Source organism: Peromyscus eremicus, chromosome 5 (genome assembly GCF_949786415.1).
Source record: "Peromyscus eremicus chromosome 5, PerEre_H2_v1, whole genome shotgun sequence".
NCBI classification, from domain to species: domain Eukaryota; kingdom Metazoa; phylum Chordata; class Mammalia; order Rodentia; family Cricetidae; genus Peromyscus; species Peromyscus eremicus.
The window spans coordinates 36,370,046-36,379,501 of record NC_081420.1 but is presented as its reverse complement, the minus strand read 5'-3'; the positions used below and the strand labels follow the sequence as shown (position 1 = coordinate 36,379,501).

The following is a 9,456-nucleotide window of genomic DNA, read 5'->3' as shown; positions in this document are numbered from 1 at the left end:
TAGCATAAAATGAATTATGCTTTATTCATCATGGTGCAAAATAGGAGTGGACAGACTGTCTGTGATAAGGCAGCGTACCAGAGGTGACTCTCCTTTCTCCATGACCAATGAAACCTTAATCAGAATGGCCCTCCTTCCATTGTTCCCTACTTTATCTCCACCTCATCTGCCAGCTGGGCTCTTGGGACCCATGCCAAAATAGACAAAGTACATACGTGTTTACCCCCAAACTATGTTGCATAATAATAGTAATGATGGTGAATAACATTTTTGTATTCTTAATAATCTGTTTTTAAGTGTTTTGTGGATATATACTCAGGAGCCGCAACAACACAGGAAAAAATATATCATCATCATCATCATCATCATCATCATCATCATCCTTCTCATTGTTACCTGAATTTCACCAGCATAGAATATCATTGTCTGTTTACATTGTGGAAGCAGAATGTTTAAACCTTCGGTACTCCTGAGTACTTGGTTCATCTGTGAAAGGTCTGCCAGTCTCTATTCTGTGACACTGTAATCCTTCCATGTCACCACAAGGTACCATGAGTGACGTTGCTTAAAGTAACCGAATTTTTTTTTTACTTCCAGATGGAAGTAAAGTCAAGGTGCCAATAGAATCACTCTCTTTCTGAAAACTGGAGGGCAATGGTCCCAGCTCTTCTAGCTTTAGGTGGTTTGTCAGACACTTGTGGCACTCCTCATGTGCAGGTGTATGACACCAATGCCTGTCTTCACTGTTACATTTATTCTTTCTGATTCTTCTGTTGTTGTCTTCCCACCATACATCTGTTTCCTGTGGTGATATTTTATTTGCTCTCTAATAAATAAAGCTTGCATGGAGATCAGAGGAAAAGCCAGGCACCATATCAAACATAGAGGTCAGGCAGTGGTAGCACATGCCCTTAATCCTAGCATTCAGGAGGCAGAGATTCATTCGGATCTCTGTGAGTTCAAGGTCACATTGGGAACAGAGCCAGGCATGGTGGCACATGCCTTTAATTCCCAGCACTAGTTAACCATAGTGGTCTGGAGTTCTGTACAGACAGACAGGAAGTGATAGAGCTGGGCAGAAAGAGGAAGTGATAGAGCTGGGTGGAGACAAGAAGTAAGATGGCAGGGCACAGAAAGGATATAGGGATGAGTATACAGGAAGTAGCTCTCTCTGGAGGCTGAGGAGTTGGTGAGGTGAGGTTAGCTGTGGCTTGTTCTAGTCCTCTGATCTCTCGGGTTTTCACCCAATATCTGGTTCCAGGTTTCCAATTAATAAGACCATTTAAGATTCATATTACAGTTTCCAAATTGTTGTTTTTCTTTTTCCTTTTCCCTTTCCTCTCCTTCTTCCTTTTCCTTCCTTCCATCTTTGCTTGCTTGCTTCCTTTTCTTTTTCTATTTTGTTTATAACACAGGGTCTCATTACGTCACTCTGGAATCCTGGTTACATTATGAGACATTGGTTGTTATGTTTTGGGAGGCAATATTCAACTCCTAACACTTTATTTTGACTAAAGGTAAGTAAAGGATACAAAACAAATTGGATATGATCCTTACTGTTCCATTACTTTCCCTGAGAAGTGAACAGACATCTCATGGCCAAGATGGAGTAACAATGACAGGTAAAAGAAATTATTTTATCCAAGATCAACTTTATGAACCAGTGAATTGATTGGGATTAAATATAGGAATATGGATGAGAGGTTGCTTACTAAAATATGGACAGCTTAAAAACAGAGAAACATATATTGTCCTACATTCTCATCCCATCATGGGCAATGAACTAATGGACATGCATTATGACACCCCACCAGCAGTAAACCTTCAATTCCTATATACTCTTCTCTTGCCTTTCCCAAGACTATGTGGACTGGGAGGCAGGAAAATGGTAGGTAGAACTCCAGATGAAGATCTTTGATTACTCTTCCTCGATTGCTTTTTCAAGACCCATTTTCTTAGACCTAGCTATCACTGTTTTATTTTATTTATTCTGTTACCATGACTACAGGATTATACATTCTGTAACTTACCACAAAACTCTATATTCCACAATGGTCATGTTACACACAGAGGTAATAGCACATTACATATCTGCCACTAAAGGTCTGACAGTAACTGAATACTCATGGAAATAAGTAGATAATTTTAACACAAATCTGTAAAAACTTTGGAAAAGTGGCAGTCAGAATACTAAGGAGGCTGGAAATTTTGAGAAAGGCAAGTTGAGCTGAGCTTAGGTAAGTCATGAAAATTAGAGACCATTTAGTTATTAGAAAGGAGTATGCAAGGTCAAAAAACAATGACATCAACCACGGGTGATTGAACTTGCAAGTAGTTACACAAGTTTGAGTTAGGGGTAAATTTGGATAAGAGGGAAGAGATGCGATGAGAAAGAAAGCTGAATTAGTGAAACTCAGACTATGAAGCTCCTGTGTACTATCAAAACGATGTTGTATTTGCCTCCAATGATAAGGCATCTTCAAATGGCCTTTAAACTAAAGATTGACCTACTGATATTTATTTGGGGTTACATGTAAGAAGTACTTAGAAGATATCAGGCTGAGCATACCGACAAGATGATGAGAAAAAAAAAGATGATGATGATGGTCAATTTCTGGTCGAGTAACTGATTAGGAAAGTTGGTCTGTCCACACTATACAAGACTTAGCTAAAAGTTACATTTAAGGGGAGAAAGGTTAGTCAGTTCATCTGTGGGATATTCGGAGAATTTGAGTTGTCTAGGGAATCAAGTTGGTCTGACATGATAGAATTGAATCTATGTATTTGGAACATTGCTTGGGATTAAACATAGAAGTCATTCAAGGTTCTAAGATATGAAATTTTCCTGGGAGCCATTATGTGAATGGGATGATGACTGAATCTCCAAGAGACCTGAACCAGATCTTTTGAACAAGAGATGTGAAGCTGCTGATATTTCTTAATGTAAAGACTGACAATCAACCTGATGGCACACATAAAATGAGCATTTGCTAGTGTGGTATATAGTTACACTTAGCTTAATGAGGACTCTAACAGAAACACACCCACAATCAGTTCTCAAACAACCTTATCACAACTATAAACTATATGGACCACACTGAGTTACAGAAGAATAGTTATTGGGAAGCTATCAATCAGATCAACACAAATAGCAGCAAAGTGATGAGAGACAGAAAGCAAGCAGTCAAGAAACAGTGGTAAACCAGATGACAGTCAAGAGATCTCCAGTTAATATTTGTTTGCAATATAAAAAAATGGTTTTTTTTCCAATGGAGTCTCACTGAGTATATTAATTACACTTATGTGTAGACTCCATGCCCAGCAGTAGGTGGACAACACAAAAGGAACCTAATGGTACTTTTATAGCCTTTTTGTCTCATATTGCTTATTTGGGCATTTTTTTTGTCTTATTGGTCTTTTACTTGTACATTATGCTTTCTGATTGTGTTGGTGTGTGTGTGTGTGTGTGTGTGTGTGTGTGTGTGTGTGTGTGTTTCTTGTTTTTTGCTTGTTTTTTTGTTTTGTTTTTTGGTTGTTGCTGCTGCTTTAAATTCTGGTTTGTTTTGTTTGCCTATTTGTTTTCTAGATACAGAGGGGGAAAAGGCATGGAGTTAGGTGGGAGAGCAGGTAGGGAGGATCTTTGAAGAGTTGTGGGAGGAAAATTGTGATCAGGATATATTGTATGGATTTTTTTCAATGAGGAAAGCAATATCAAAAAATGGAAACCTTATAACACTGATAAATCTTCAGAGGTTAAGGTGATAAGTTAAAAACACCCACTGTGCTTAGCATAGCATCATTGTAATCTTGGCAAGTCACATTCTTATAGATGATGGCCATAGATTACACCTTGAAGTGGGTAAGGAATAGAATGAGAGAAGAAGGAGTAGTCTGAAGATTAATGTTCAGACTGCTCCTTCTAGTAGCTGTCATTTAAGGAATGAGAGAAAACAAAGATTGCTAAAGATAATTTATTTTAAATTGTAGCACATTTTTTTTTCAGGTGTGTCTGACTCAGTTTATATGCTGAAAATAAAGAAAGGAAAAAGAGAAGTTATTTTAGTTGAGAAAACAGATAACAGATGGGGCACAGAGAATGGCAGCCATGGCACTGAGTTTCAAAGGATGGAACAGAAACTCACTCTGAGTTCAAGGATAGCAAGAAAATGCTGATAAACTAATTTGTTTGGTATGATGAGACATGTGAGACTGGAATCTTTTCCAAGATTAACGAAACTCCTAGTTTAATGAGATTCCAAGTGAATGATGATTATTTGCAAATTGTTGTGGAAAGTTAAATTTGACATAGAGATGGGAAAAGGAGCCTGTGATGGGTGGTATCTATATATAGACAAGAGAAAGCACAGCCCAGGAACCAAAGTCTGCAATGAAGGTGGAAGACGCCTCGAGGTCAATTGATCACAAGGAATAAGGGTAGATGTGGATGACATCAATGGAAAGTTCACGGTCTTCTCCTTCATCAAGATGCTCTTAACAGTAGTTTTAAAAGCCGCAATAGCTCTGTGTCTGCACACTATGTTCTATGGTTTTTGACAAAGATAGTTAATCATAAGAGCCTACTGGATAAAATAAGTGTTGGGACAAATTAAGGTCATTCCTGCGAATGGCCTTTAAGCTATGCATGCATAAGAGGATAGAGGGTGGAGTGACAGCTCCATTGATAAACTACACGACTTGGGTACTTTCCAGGAATGCTTAAAGAACTTAATAATTCAGTATCAGGCAAGGAGTCCTCAGGAAAAAGAAGACATGCTTTGAGCCAGGGAAAACACATGGAACCTACATTCTGTCTGTCTTAAGGGCACAGGAAAGCTTGAGGGAAGAAAGATCTACAAGTGGCATTGTTTTGACTTGCTTCCAACATTGAAACTAACATTGACTGCTGTTGAACATATCTGACAGGTTCAGTATCATTGTGGGGTTCTCAGCAAACACCAGGCTCTGGAACTTCACTTGTTGGTGTTCAGTTCTTCGAAGAAACACTGTAAACTTCAGTCTGAGGATCAGCCACAATTACCTTAACTGGGAGTTTGTTAGAAGTATGGGCTCCCAGACTTAGCCCCAGAGCGAGTGTAAGATCCCTGCTTCCTTTTAGATTGAACACAGGATCCCAACATTTACTTCAGACTGAATGTAGGATCCTAGCATTCCTCCTAAACTGAATGCAGGATAAGGACCATCAACCCAAACTAATGTGGGCTCTGAACTTCCTCTAAGACTTATAGCACTAGAATCTGATACTTGAAAAGATCTCAATGCAACTCTTACACGTTAATTAATGTTTGAGGAGCATGGTCCTGGCAGCAGCCAGTGAGAGCCACAAGTGCCAGAAGCTTCAGTCTGCTTGGTTGTCCTATTAATAAACTCTGAGGCTAGACACCTGAACACCTTTGGCTGAAACAGTGAAAATCACCTACCTATGAGAACTATCCAGGTCAAAGCCTCCATGGGGTTGACTAAGGGACACTACCATATGGATGAGGAGAAGCAGCAGACTGGAGAAGGAAGAGTAGAGAGCATGTGTACATGCTAGATGTTCCTCCTTCTTCCCTCCCAAAATTTCTGGCAGTGGAAATTAGGGCTTTAAGGAAAAGCCTGACTCAGCATTCTGAGTACCTGGATTGAAGACCTATATCACTATATCATATGTGTAAGTCTTATGAAAAGTATTGAATGCTTGTCTAGCCTCATTTGGTTCCTGAAGAGGATATCCTGAAGGTCTTATCATGGTTAAAAAACGGAATTCTTTTTAGTTTCTTTTATTTTTACTGCCCCATCCACACAATGAGAGACAAAGTTGGCGACATCTTTTAAATTTCAAGTTTGACCTTATTACAAAATACAAAAAGGATGGGATCCAATTTCAATGTCAGAGAATGAAGAAAAAGGCTTGTGGGTGGTTCTTCCCTTAATTGTATTAAAGCAGGTTAAAAACATACCTATTAATAATGAAGCTACAATTTGGAGGTTCTCCATGAATTGCAAGCTGTGCTATCTCAAAATGCAGTTGAGGTTAAAAATCTAGGCAAAAAAATAGTGTTTTTTCTCTGTTGATAAAAAACCTCTACCACTCACCTTAGTGTGTGAAGTCAGAGAGAAGGGCTAACGAATAAAGTCTATACTAACGATCAGTCTATTGCTTTAATTTACTCAAAATTTGAACATGAGAAACCAAGATCAGATTACCTCAAAGGTGAAGCAGAACATGTATGAAAGAAAAGACATATTCACAGCCCCCAATGGCTTTCATGAATCTTGTTTCCAGTGACTTTGTCACCTTGAATTCACTGGACTCAATGGGAAAACAAACAAATAAAACAACAACAAACCAAGGAGTTCAATGCCCTCTTCAGTATGTCAAACCCAATAAGGCAAAGTTTCTGTTTCTTATATTTTTAGGATATTTGTGTTTCCATATTAAAATCATCCCATTGTGAGGAGGTATAGTCTTTCAGAAACACAGTGACATATAACTTACGATTTCAATAGCCATCTGGGGAGACAGACACATGTGCACACACACTCACACACATCTACCATGGGTGTGGGTGGTGGTGTGGTGAGTAGTCAATGGGGGCCATTTTAAAGAGTACTTGAATTGGTTTTTGAGAGTGCTCATTTTGTAAGAGGAAGCATTTTTCTTACTCTTCTCATTCTTCTCCTTCCTCTTAAACAAAGAGGAGACTGTTTACAGAATCTCAGATGTATTTTGTAACACATCGTTAAAATGATCCAACACAGGCAGCTCCCAGGGGCTAGTTTTTAGGTAATGATGATCTTGTGATACACAGAAGCCAGACGGGTTGTTCTGCTGATTCAGCAAGTTGCACAGGCCTGGAGTGCACACCATTTCCTTGCCAGACAAAATTAATATGTCAAATGCACCAAAACTCTAAGGAAAAATATCCAAAGACTATATGCTATTGGGCATATTTCAGTAGTCATTTCTCTCTGCATTGAGAACACCTAAATGAAAGTGGGAACACAGGAAGTGTCAGTGATTATTAAGGTGTACTGTGTGCCCATTGGTATTTTTCCAAGTTGTCACTAGCTATAATATTATTAATTATGCTTTTTGGAAGAAATAATGTTGTGGGAAGAAAAGTGCCTATTCAAAGTGTCATTTCTTATGCTCACTGAATGTGACTTTTGCATGCAATAATAAAGACTCTGCTCTCACACATTTAGCATTTCCACTTCAAACTTAAATACTTGTAGTGTTTGGAATAAGTGCCAACAATAGAGTACCTTGTGTACAGCCCATTTTACTCTTCCTACAAACAGATGGATTCTCCCTTCTGTTCCTAGACACAGGAGATGTCATCAACTGCTGTGAGGAAAGACAGTTTTCTAAATTCAGACCTTGAAGAAGAAAATCTCTTTGCTTCACCTTAGTAAGAATTTCATTTGTAAATGTTCTTGTCAATTGAAGCAGACAGAAGAGGACAATGACAGAATGCTTTAGCAAAGGAATTTGGCAGAAGGAAATGAGGCAGAGACAGTGGCTGGAGAAGCAGGGATTCACCATCTGTGTGGACGGGACTCCCTTCAAGATCATAAATCTCTCACCATTTCATCATTGGAGAAGGCCATCTACCCTGTGTATTCAACTCAACCTTCCCAGTTGCAAAGATGAAATAAGTTGTAAAATGAATGGGAATGTCTTCAAATGCATCTGAATTAAATTGAGCCAAAGAAATGATATATTAGGGAAAGAAAGGTAGAGAGGAGAGGGAGAGAGAGAGAGAGAGAGAGAGAGAGAGAGAGAGAGAGAGAGAGAGAGAGAGAGAGAGAGAGAGAGAGAAATATCAACTTTAGCTTATTACAAAATTACTTCTTCACATTGCAGTCCATACCTCTCTGAGGTAGTGTGTGAAGAATTTGAGGCAGAGAAAGAAGCCTGCCCATAGGACACCAAGTGAGAGGCAGAGTGGTAGGTACCCCCTTAAGAACACAAGATAGGCAGAGAATATTTCTGATTTTGGAGAGAAGAACCCCACCTACACCCCGAAATCTAAGGGATATTTCTCTGGCTTACTTTGTAAAAGAAAGCACATGTGACCACAGTGAGTTTTCTTTAGGCTCATAGAAGCTTTGACAATTTTCTAATAGTCTTGTTAAAAACACTGTTGAGAATGTACGTTTCTGTAAAGAGCAATTTTAAGAGCTATACAGTGAAACTTGGTATTCATTCTATTAAAATGAATCTTGTCTTATTGAAGCCATTATCTTGGAATGCAGTGCCTTTATGGGTTTCTTTTAGGTACACAGAGAGAGGAGGAAAGGAAGAGAGTAAGGCAAAATATGCAGGCTGCATTTGCACAGACTTTGTATATTAAGAAGGATTTTGATAGATGAATTTGGCAGAGAAGGTTCTATGATTACCTTTTCACACTGAGCTCTGCTTCTGGCTGCTCAGCACTTCCTTTGCCCAATACCCACCAAAATGTGTCATACATATAATGGCCATTATTGTAGGACAAGAAAAACAAAGAGTAAAATGTCCACAGCATGACAAGGAACCTTAAAGTGTTCTCTGTGTGATTTTACTTCATGTTAACTTTAGGATATTTGAGAAATTCAAAACAAAGGAACATAAATTGTGAGTCAAAACTCTTACTTACATATGACTAAGTAAGGGGTATATGATGAAGCAAAAATCTCAACTGGCATGATATTTCCAAGCTCTTAATCAATTTACTGCAGAATGAGTGAGTTCAGAGGTGGGATTGATGTCAAGATCAATATAAGGACACAGTGACCTTTGACATCAGGAGCAGAGCATAGCCAAGTATACTGCAGGGTTGAACAAAGAAGAATTATCCTGACTCAAAAGCCCATTTTAGCCTGACTGCAGTCCATGGTGCTGGTTAAATGGTGCTACAGAATTCACACTCTATGGAAGAGGCGGAGCTCTAATTGGGCCTCTGTTGTCATGTATGTTCTGTTCCAAATGCACAGATTGCCGCCCCCCTAGACTTCAAAACTTTGTGTGCTCATAGAATAAAGCACTGAATGAAAAGTTTTATAGGACTATATTTGCTGATTTGCTCTTTCCTTTAATTTTTTTTGGCACTTTATGTGTTAACCAACTGTGGGTTGTTCTGTCACTAAGAATATAAACAATAGATGGGACAAAGTTCTAGAATTTACTCTATATTTGTGCATGGACATTTTCAAGGCTATAGATAATGTGATTTTCTTAAGTAAGTGGCTGAAACTTTAGGGATAAATCCAGGCTTATTATTTTTATTATAACTGGAGTCCCCAAAATAATAACAATTGATTGCATACACACACACACACACACACACACACACACACACACACACACACATATATATATATATATATATATATATTCACTATTTAATTATGAGGAAATTGAAAGTATTTATGTGGGGGGGTTGAGAGGCTATTTCATTTGCTGAATTT

General features: G+C 38.5%; 1 long non-coding RNA gene across 2 annotated transcripts; it reads left to right on the top strand.

Annotated features, from left to right (window-relative positions):
• The first annotated feature begins 1,465 nt into the window (after nucleotides 1-1,465).
• On the top strand, nucleotides 1,466-8,246 carry LOC131910428 (uncharacterized). 2 transcript variants are annotated; one of them, XR_009379127.1, is made up of 2 exons: nucleotides 1,466-1,622; nucleotides 7,330-8,246. It is a non-coding gene; the product is annotated as an uncharacterized LOC131910428 (long non-coding RNA). The 2 variants fall into 2 exon arrangements; XR_009379128.1 differs by lacking the exon at nucleotides 1,466-1,622 and adding an exon at nucleotides 2,066-2,237.
• The last annotated feature ends 1,210 nt before the right edge of the window (nucleotides 8,247-9,456 follow it).